At 30.4% G+C, this 11775-nt stretch overlaps 1 long non-coding RNA gene across 2 annotated transcripts; it reads right to left on the bottom strand.

The window, feature by feature from the left end:
- Positions 1-631: 631 nt before the first annotated feature.
- On the bottom strand, positions 632-11213 carry LOC119672506. Of its 2 annotated transcripts, XR_005251912.1 has the most exons (5): positions 11195-11213; positions 10683-10921; positions 10276-10432; positions 8873-8898; positions 632-932 (listed from the first exon to the last, which is right to left on the bottom strand). It is a non-coding gene; the product is annotated as an uncharacterized LOC119672506 (long non-coding RNA). The 2 variants fall into 2 exon arrangements; XR_005251911.1 differs by lacking the exons at positions 632-932; positions 8873-8898 and having other exon boundaries at positions 9982-10432.
- Between the last annotated feature and the right edge of the window lie 562 nt (positions 11214-11775).

Genomic DNA, 11775 nt, shown 5'->3' with positions numbered 1-11775 from the left:
ACTCGGGGTCGTCAACGACCGTTAGTGGCGTCTCAAGTCGCTGACGGTCAACGCTGCCATTGTGTGAAAAGCACATATTTTTTAAACCTATTGCAAAGAGCAATAACCCAAATAACTGTAGGGTCACCCAAATCATTAAAAATATTTAAAATAACGTCCTTACCCTTTCAGTGCTAGCAAACAATATTAATATACAAGACTTTTCTCATAAAAATATCCATTCACTCAAAAGAGCCTTCTCATTGCAATTCCGTTTGATTTATTCCAGTTATTTTATTTCCCGCCATAAATAATTAACCTTCCATAACTAAAACTTCATTTTGTTAATTGCATTGTTTATTAAAGCCGAAATTAGCTTTGCGTTTAATAAAAACATTATTCATCATGTTTTTTTATTCTGTGGTATTCTGCACTATATAAAATAGTTCCATTAACTTTATTTACATAAATCTTATATTTACACATAATGGCTTTTTTACGCATTACAACATGCAAAGCATCATAACAATTAATTTTACACATATTCCACATTAATACACGATTACATTACATTTTTATATATATATACTTTATACTAATATATGTATCTATATGTAAACAGATGTATATTGAAATATATCCTATGTTCTATAAAAAAAACTCCGTAAACAGAAATAGTAGCAGAAACAAATCATTTTGGTAGTAAATAACAAAATCATAATCGTAACGGCAAAGAAAAACAGAAGCTTTTTTTAATTTATATTCAAAGTGTGCATTGAAATATAATAACATAGACTCACGCAAGGACCTTGGCCCTTGCTTTTGGCTGGACCTCATGTCCTTTGTTTTATGCTGGCTAATTCACGCATTCATTGTTCGTTCGCTTACCCGCTGACTTGTATCTTAGCCAAAAGACTAATTGCGTATGGCACTGGTAATTAAAAGTCGTAAGCCTGCAAAAATAAAAGGACGAAATATAAGAAATAAGAAAACATTACATGCAAAATTTCAAATTTGACGCAAAGAAATGATGCTTTGCCTTAGATGAATAAATTCATTATGAGAAACATAAAAACTCATAAAATTTTCTGCATAAATCATAATCTTATCCTTTACACACGCAGAATATTAAATATATTAAGTTTGCACTTCTAGTTTGGTCATTCAATTTATGGCTCACACAATACTTAACCTTTAGATAAACTATGACTTTAATCAACAAATTATATATATATATTAATATCAATGTGCATACACAATATATTGTCAATATTATTGACAATCACAATAATCCAACACTCAACAACTTAAAAATACAGCGAAATCTGATAAACACAAGCAGATACAAACACATCACATCCATCATTTTATAAAGCCCCGTATTCAGTTATTCTTAGTGTGACTTAAAACTGTCCACAGATATAATAGAGTTAAGGTGATGAATCACCAACTCAAACATCTGCATATCAACATATCAACATACACAAAGAAACAGATACCTATTGCAACCATGAACAACTTACTTACATACTTACTGTTGTCTTCTTCTCCTTGTGGAGCATAAGCCTATGCTCAATATAAGTGATTTGTGGTTTATATAATTACAGTTACGATTTGCATTATAGAGTTCTCTATCTATAGTTCTGTGCTATGTTTGTGCTGGTGCGACAGGACTTCTAGAGTCTTGGAGGTTTCATCTGAGTGCTGTTCTTGCAATATGTTCTCGCAAGTCTTCGAAGTATGTGACCAATCCATCGCTACTTGCTTCGACCAATCTAAATTGGAACGCTTTCTTGCTGTGTATGGCTCCACAGGTCTTAATTACTTATTCTTTCAGCCATTTTATGCCAAGTAGTCTGCGCAAGCACTTATTTATGAAAGTCTGTATTTTTGATACAATGTGGTTGGAACCTTTCCATGTTTCACAGCCATAGAAGAGCACGGGTTTTTTATTTGATTCGAAGATGCGAAGTTTTGTTTTACGAGACATTTGACGCAATTTCCATATATTACTCAGCATACCGAAGGTAGACTTTGCTTTGCTGACGCGCATAGCTACATTCTCATCAGCGCCACTTCTAGTTATGATGACACTGCCCAATAGACAAAGTTTTATATGCACTCTAAGTTTTCTTCACTGAACTTAAGCACCGGACAATGTATGGAGCAGTAGTCACAGCTCATAATTTTTGTTTTCTTTGCGTTGATTTTCAAACTCGCGATTTTGCTATTGATCACTAGTTTGTTGAGATTCGTTTTCAAATCGCTCAGTTTATGACTTACATTGTGACCGAAAAGCTTCCGGAAATTTTAAATAAAACGCAAAATTCTTAATCTTCATCAATATTTATTTTATCTCCTTCAAAATATGCTCCATTAGAAGCGATACACAAATGCCAACGTTTCTTCCAATCATCAAAACATTTTTTATAGGCGCTTTCCGGTATGGCTTTGAGTTCCCTCTGCGAATTCTGTTTTACGTCTTCTATGGATTCAAAACGCGTTCCTCTGAGTGGTAATTTGAGGTTGGGAAACAGGAAAAAGTCACACGGTGCAAGATCAGGTGAATACGGTGGCTGTTCGATGGTATTTATTGAATGTTTGGCCTTAAAATCGTTGATAATGTTGAACAAATTGAGGTGAATCGGAACAAGCCGGGCGTTGACACGTCGCATACACAAATTGTCCACCAAAATCAAACGAGCCATCTCACGACCGATGCCTAGCTCTCGTGCTATCTCTCTAACACTCACATGAGGATTTTTGAACACGATTTCCTTTGCCTTTTCAATGTTTTCGTCGGTGGTAGAGGTCGAAGGTCGTCCAGAACGCGGCATGTCTTCGACGGTCGTACGACAGTCCTGAAAGGCTTTGTACCACTCATAAACTTGAGTTTTCGATAAAACTGATTCCCCATAAGCCTTTTGTAGCATTCGCAAAGATTCTGCACACGAAATTTCGTTCGAAACACAAAATTTGATGCAAACTCTTTGTTCAATATTTTTTTCCATTGTTTTTTTCGCAACGCACTACTGAGGTGAACTGGTTTCAACAGCTGCCGTAAACGAACTGTCTGACAGATCGCGCTCATTTTTGGCATAGTAATTAAGGAAAGTGCTGCCAAACTACATAAACTTAAAATATCGAAAAATATACAGCGCGCGAATTTTAAATGAGAACCTCCGAAAACTTTTCGGTCACAATGTATTAAGCATACGTCATCTGCGCATTCCAAATCTTCAAAATGTCTACTGTATTTCAAATTTTCCGTTCATTCAAGCACGCATAACTTCATCTAGGCGAAGGTAGAATAAGCGACAAATAACATCCCTGTCACACTCAAGTATGAACTTCAAATGGTTCTGACAGCAGACCGTTGTGCAGAATTCGAAATTTGAAATTGTTGTCCATGGCTTTGACTATATTGATTATTTTCGATGGTAGACCTCTGCGCAATAGATAATCTCTATATATAATCTCTGTTAATACTATCTAACGCTTTTTGAAATCAATAAACAATGCATATAAAGAAGTACGAACAACTACCTTTTAACAACACTCTATGGCAATCAAAAGTATATGTCAAGGATTTTGAAAAAGTATTCTACCTTGACAGTTTAATAATCACTGGCGGAGGACCTAAAATAGATTTTGCACTGTGAGGATTAGTAATCACAAAAAATATCAAAACTCATACGAATCCAACGTCAAACCACTTCTACTTTTTGACATCAAAACTTGAAAATAATATATACTGAAAACCACAAATGTTTTTAAACAAATGTGTTTAAAATAATTTTTCACGCCTTTTAGTCTTGTGTTATCTCTAATAATAATCTATCGGACTTGACAAACAACATTATGATCTAATAAAAATCATTAATAAAAATAGAAATAGATGTGGATATAATACTTCTTACAAAGATAGAAGAACAAAATCACAAACATGATTTTTAGGTACAATCCGAATGGTTAAAGAGATTTAGTTTTCACCTTATAAGCGGATAAAGAGCGTCAGAGTATCAAGAGTAACTTTAATCTTTCCTTTTTCTTTTTATAGACTTTATATATTTTGTGAATATTTTCTTTTAGAGACTAACATAATAAGTACTTGAAACTTAAAACTATTTAATAATATTACAAAATTATGTTACATGTCAACACTTACTAGCTACTACCATATAATAAGTAAATCTTATTTTACGGGCCTCTACTGTACATTATTGGGCTAAGAGAATAGAAAGACTGGTATATGTTCCGTGAATAGGCGGTCCATTGAACATTATTGGGCTAGAAGAATAGAAAGGCAGGTATATATTCCGTGAAGAGGCGATTTGAGGATCATATATTCTTGCTAGAAGAAAAAAAAAATGAAAAATGTGATAAAAACAATAATAATAAAAAATAAAGTAGGGTTAGTTTTGACTTCTGTCAGTGAGGTGTAATCTTTTGGATCTTGAGTGTCTTACCGTAAAAGCAAGTTTCGTGACGAAAGGTTTATTTTAGGTATAAAGTTAGGTATTTTTATGAAACTTTTAAGAATTCCGATTTTATTGTAGGCAACATACTTGAAGGCCATTGTTAGTTAAATGTTTTAAGAATATATTTAAAACAATCTTTTTATACTACTAGAATCATGGAAACAATTTTTAAGATTATTTCAAATTTAAATTTTTGAATAGAAACTATTGCTTTGTTATTATGTTGAAGTTGTTTTGAGCTAGTGCACTTAAGCACTTATACTCTTTTTTAACTCGAGGTATTTGCAAGAAGTATTTTGAACAGCATTAAATCACAACAACAAAATTGTATTATTTATTAATTATTTAAATTTGGATAATGGGTTTTTGGTAATACTCTAAACAGCTGTATGGTCAGCTAAAACTTCAATTAATTATTAAATAATGAAATTTTGTTTTTGTAAAATAAAATATGTTGTTCAAAATATCTCTGTATATTATATTATTAATATTATTAATATATTATTAATATATTATTAATATTATTTCATATGCAAATTTTAAATACATAATGAAAAACTTTATATCGTTAATATAACATATAAGAATATAACATATTCCTCACATCTGTGAGGAAATAAATTTTTTTAAATAAAGTAATAAAAAAAAATATGAAAATGGATATATTGGTTGTTTGTTGTAGCTGTAAAAATTTTTCCTCAGCTCATACTCAACGTTAATTAAATGTGCTATAGACTATATACTATCGAAAACAGTGTTGGCCAATCTTTCTCATAATTACTTCTAACTGTGTTTCTTGCCAGTTAGGCCTCTGGCATCGCATAGTATAATCATAGCTTAGCATGGTAGACAAATGTTATACTATTTATTTTGTCTTTTATTGGTTGAAGTTAGGCACTAATATCATTTATACCGGGAAAAAAGTCTATAGTACTTATAAATTATGATTTATATCGTTTCGTTCTAGTCTGTCAAAAATAATAATTAGACTCAACGGATCTCCTTAGCTTCATCTCAAAACTGATAATGTAAGAAGTTGAATTATAAGGGCATCATGATGGGCATTAGTTGAATCTAAGTGATACTGTTAATGTTCGTATCAACACATGCCTTTTAAACTTATGCTGATCTAAAAATAATGAATGCTGATTCAGATCTAATAACAGATTTTTACCAAACCAATCCACTCTAGGAAACATGGTCGACACTTGTTGATACCTGCTTAATACCTTAAAGGTCGTGTTTGCCACTGAATTATTTTTTATTTTTTGCTTAAACCATATTTATTTTTGAAAAATATTTTCAATATATAATCTAATCTACTCTTTCCTCTCTTGTTAAGTAATTTTAATGCATTTCTAACATTAGGGGTATTCAGGCAACTGATTAGTTGCTTAGTAGTTGATTACAACAAAAATTTGCACACAAAAATGAAACTAAGCAGAGAATCAACTATTTCGGTGATTCTCAGATTAGTACAAATTTGATTAATAGTGCTACCAATACCAAGTGTCGTAATAATAACTTAAAATGAACTTTAGTATAGGAATTTGTTAGCTGTCTCTCTCAGCTGTTTGTATTGTGTGTAAACAATTTTGCAAACACAAATATGTTTCACTTTTGCTGTTGATGCGAGTGCTGCCAAGGCATTTTCACACAACAAACTAATCAGATTACGCATTTTGGGTCGTTCAAGCAACTGATTAACATCAAAATGCTAAATTTTTTTTATATGAAGTTTTTGAATAAACTAAGCAACGAATCAGTTGCCTGAATACCCCTATTAATTGTGATACTATTAAAATTAAGTTGTGCATGGCTAGTTTGTCAAATAACAATCAGTTAATCAAACCATTATGGTAAATATTCTTTAATTTGATTTCTAGTATAGTCCGAATATTAATATGGTTGCTAGAAATCAATTTTCATGAACATTTTCTTTTCCTTTATCTTAAAAAAAACCCTTCTATTTTCTTATTAAAAAAACTTATTAATCTTTAAATGGTTATATATTTTTTTTGTTTCTTTATATTATATCAATACCTCATTTTATTATAAATCGTTTTCGCTAAGGAACTTTCTATCTATCGCATGCCATTTTCTCGTAATCAACATCTGAAGTGAGCTGCTTACTGATTTTCCTTTAAAAGCGCACAAACTTATTTATTATTATTCTTAAGCTCTAACAAATTTGTGCTTGCGAAGGCAGATACTTATAGTAAATCAAGCATCCTTGCATTTAATGGTGCATTCTTATCGAATTAAATTCATTATTGATATTACGATTTGGTTAATGCATATTTACTTCATGTCAAAAGAAACGCAAGTTGCACCAAAAGCAATAGTGCAAGTGCATCAATGTTATTGAAGTTATCCTCGAGAATAGTAATCAAGGAAAATTATCTTGGGGTGATATGATAATTCAATTTCTGTTATTGTATTAAAATTGTTAGTAGAAATGAAACACAAAAATTGAAGTATTAAAATATTATAACAATTTGAAAAATATGTTTAAATCTATTTTCTTGACTTGATGTGCAAAGAGGTATATATTTTCATATACTAGATTAACCAGGTCGTTGTTGCAAAACTAAACGTAACTAAATTGAAATTTCGTTCAAACATTTATTTCAATATATTGTTTGGGTGTGAAGTACAACATCATTTATATATTTTTTACAATACCATCCACAGATCCATTTGAGGATATTTTCGAATACCTATTAGCACAAAGTTAGCAATAGTTTGCAAAAACGGATTTGCAAAAATTTTACAACTGATTTTCACTACTCAATTTTCATAAAGGAACTCAATGCTATAAAAATGATATGTTGAAGAAGTGTTGAGAGTGATATGATTTAAGAGAGATAATTTTTTCTGCTTATACTTTTTTTTGGAACGACAGAAATTTCTCCACAATATCTCACCAAGAAAGCTCTTTTATTTTTATTATAAATATTATAGTAGTCCTGAAGATAGGAATTATGACTATACACATGAGTCTGGAACATGTTGTCATACCATTAAGGTATTTGTCTCATTTCCCCAAACATTCTGGCAGTCTTTACATAACTTATTCTTACTGTGCCCCTTTAAAAAATATTGGTAAATTTTTTTTCCCTTTAGGTTTGTTTTGTCGGCTAAAATATTTAGTATTTGTAACCATTTTACTTAATAGAAACTATTGTATTGTATTGTTAGCTAAATATTTAATTAATATAAACTAATAAAATTTTGTTGCAATTCACTACATAATTTTTGAAATTTTTTACTTCCGCCTGAACACGGAATTGCTTTCAGAAAAAGTCAATATTTCCCCTGTCCCCAAGATCACCGCCAGAGTTCTTTTATCTGCAGTCTCCAAGTCCGTGACGATATATGCTGCCCATGTGTGAACGCATAACGAAAAATGCACATAGGCTGTCAAACTTACGCATTTGCCGTGATTACTGTACAGTACCGGATGACGCTGCAGTAGTATTGGGTGGACGTATGAAAATAGATTTTGAAACGCTCAGACCCAGAGACAGTTTTTTCCTGCGCTGTCGTCTACAGATTAGTGAAACTGACTAATCGCTGTCAGATTCTTATTTAAAAATAAGAAACAAATACCTTAATGAATGGCAACATCGTAAGGGGTCATTCCCAAAAATTCCCAAAAGATAGACGCACTTGCTAATTTCAAATATAAAAATTTGGATCAGTCGAGAAACTGGATACTTGGAATACTTGTTACTAAACACAATTTGCAACAGGGCATGAATACTTCCGTGAATTTAAGGTTAAGGCTGGCAAGTAATCTGTATTGCCAGTTTTGTCCACATAAAATTGAGCGCCCCGAACATATACATAGAAACTGTATAAGATTCGTAGATACTCGGCAAAATCTAGAGACATTAATCGCGAAAGCCAACCCTTCTTCCCTTGTAAAGCAGATGTTGACAGACACTGAAGAGTGAAACCTCTACAAGTGCATAATCTTTAGAACAGCAAACAAAAGCGGACGAAGTACCTAGTACGCAATCAGAGTAAAAGGAAGCTAATTGCTCTTCTAAACTGTTCTGTGAAGGAACAATTTAATTAGTCGCAGTGATCTCCAGGATTTTGATCTGAATATGTAGGGACTTTTTAGTCCGTAGACATGCATGCCTAAATGGTATCTTTGCAAATTATATCTTTAGAAGATTTTTCCTCCAGGTTTGATACCTACATTAAGAAGCAGTGACCTATTGGTTTTTACAGTTCTACAGTCTCTTCAATTAAAAAATCTACATGTATGTATATATATTTTATCTTTAACTATTTCGAAACATTTTGTAGGGTGTCCCTATTGTAGTGTTGATCCTTTCTAATATTTTTCATTTTATTGTTAATAAAGCAATAATTTTAAAGCAAACTTTTTTTTTACTTACCCAGTGAACCTTGACACGTAATGAGTCTGTTCGGTTGTTTATTGTTTTGGTTGTTGTTGTTGTTTTTATTGGCAATTAACGTGTTTGTTAGTTTTTTTTTTATAGAAATTAATTATGTGGTTTATTGGTGCGGGCCGCATAAAAATTAAATTAATTTTTATTAGTGAAATAATAAATAAACTTTTTTTCTGTTAGAGAAACTAAATTAAAACAATTAACTGAGCTTTTTTGTTTTTTTAATTAAATTACATTTACATTTTTTATTTTTTATTTTTACGTTTTTATTTATTTAATTTCTTTTTTACAATTAAGCTAGTATATAACTAATTTTATTTAACTAAGGGAAGGATAATTTGTTCATGTGCTTGAAAAATTATATTTACAAACATTACATTACATACAATATACAAATAATATTTCGACTTACAATACCAATTTTAATATTAAGATATTTTTAGCAGATAAGTTTGAGTGTACAAAGATGCAAGATTAAATCTTAATTAAGTGGAATTTACAAAATACAAGTACAGATATTCTTTCTGAATTTAAAATTAGAAATTTAATTATTTAGTCAAGTAGTTACCATTGAATAGCTGTACTTTATACACTTAACTCATTTGCTTTCAACTAATGCAGTTATAATAAATTTAAGTTGCACTTAATTATCCTTCTCCAAATGCACTTGCACACTCAAAACGCTTTTAAGGACTACGGTGCACTCACAGAAGATTTCAATTAAATTTATATATATTTATATATATTATGTAAAAATTTACACACTAACCTAATAAATACTTCATGTTTACAGCATAAAACACTTTTAGTGTTAAACATTAAAAATAATAAAAAAAAGTAGAAAATAGAAAATAGAAAACAGAAAATAAAAAGAAAAAGAAAAAGAAAATACTAAATAGAACCAATAAAACAAAAACCAAAGATATGTTAAGAAGTGTGTATGTTAAGGAGTATAATCCTGTCAAGCTTATAAGAGTGCAGAATTACACTTCAACATTTACAAAAAAAAAAAAACAACAAAAAACACTACAGCGAATATACACAAACCAAATAAAAATAAAAATAAAAATAAAATACAAATAAAAATAAAAGTTAAAATGGAAATAAAAGTCATAATAAAATTACCAAAATTGACACATCAGATACATTTTTTGGGGTTAATACTACCAACCATACAGGATAACGAGCATAAAGAAGTAATGTACAAATACGTTTACAAACATAATTACATATACATAAAAGCATAAATCAAGGCTTCTAGTTTCAGCTTTTAGCTTATCTGCTACATATATTTGTATATAATATATTTAGTTTTTTTTTGTTCTTTTTGGATTTTTATATTTGTAATATTTTTGGCATTTATGGCACAAGTTTTTTAAATCCAGCACCTTCTTGGCCAAGTTTGAGCTCTTCATAAATTGTGGGATTTACTTCTTTGCATTGGGTTGAGTGCGCATCTGTGCTGTTGATGCCATCTGTGACATCGCGCGTTGGTGGCTGTGAGGTGGTGCCGCTATTTGTTATGGCTGATGTCACAGTAGGTAACTACCGGAAGTTGGAAAAAAGATTCGTATAAATTGGAATGTATAAATACAAACATACAATAAACATTGAAGGGTATTTGGCATGTTAGCGTAATACACAAATACACAGTTGAGATTAAAATAAAAAAAAAATCAAAAATAAAAAAAAATAAAAATGAACTTTTTTTCCACATGAAAACGTAATAATTCCAAGTACCTTTACATGTTTATTTGGTATTTAACATAAAAAACCCTTAATCCTCTCTACTCACCTGCACTTGTTCCAGACCACGAGTGTATGTGGGATTTTCAAAAGCTACACCATTGCCAGCTATCTTACCGTTTGCTCGATGGCGTCGATAGAATATTATGGCTGCTGCTGCCAGCAATATTGCCAATATGCTGGCAATAATGCCGCTGATTGTGCCAACAGCATGCGAATATGTTGTCGCTGATGTGACATGATTATCACCGAGTGTGAATTTGATGGGTTCTGTTAAGACACTGGCACCTTTCGAGAGCAAAAAAAAAAAACGAACATAATTGATTTTAAATGTTAACTGAATAATTTATATGTCATTAAATATAAGTACTTCCACATTTGTGAAATAATTTGATTATTAAGATCTACCACACATAAATAATCAAAATTTAATCTTGACTTGAATAGTCAATAAATATAAAGATCAAATATTGTATAATAGTGTGTGGTTGGTATTAATAAACAAATTATTTCACAAATGTCTATTTACATATCATTTAAATCATCATTATTAATAATTACCATTAATAAATAATAAATTATGAATTTAATATTCATAATGAGTAATAAATTATAAATTTATAATTTTAATTAACTATTAAGACACAATCAAAGAAATAAAACTTAATTTCTTTTGAATCTATTTTTTTATAACAACCTGTCAGGTATGAATGACTATAAGTAATATTTATTAATAAAAATTGTCATAATAATTAAAACAATAATAATTAAAATAATAATTAAAATAGAAAAATCTCAAATAGTAAATATCGTATATTGTTATAAGATTGTATATATAGAAAGTCGTAATTGATTATGATATAATATCGGAAGTAATGATAATGATAGGATAATGATTAGATAATGAAAGTCTTCTAACACTAAAATCAAATTATATATGTCGAAAATTATAAGAATTATCAAAAGATTATAAGTATTATAAAAAAAAGCTACGAGAAATCGAAATGCAAGGAGCTAGGTATGTAATGGAAAGTTAAGTGACTCTTTCGAATCTACTACAGGTACTAAACAACAATGCATCCCCTCGCCGTTGTTATTTATCATAGTTATAGACTGGGATTTCAATTAAAGGCTTTAGAGTA

This window comes from Teleopsis dalmanni, chromosome 1 (genome assembly GCF_002237135.1).
Source record: "Teleopsis dalmanni isolate 2A chromosome 1, ASM223713v2, whole genome shotgun sequence".
Classification (NCBI taxonomy): Eukaryota; Metazoa; Arthropoda; class Insecta; order Diptera; family Diopsidae; genus Teleopsis; species Teleopsis dalmanni.
This window is presented reverse-complemented; position numbering and strand designations above follow the sequence as displayed.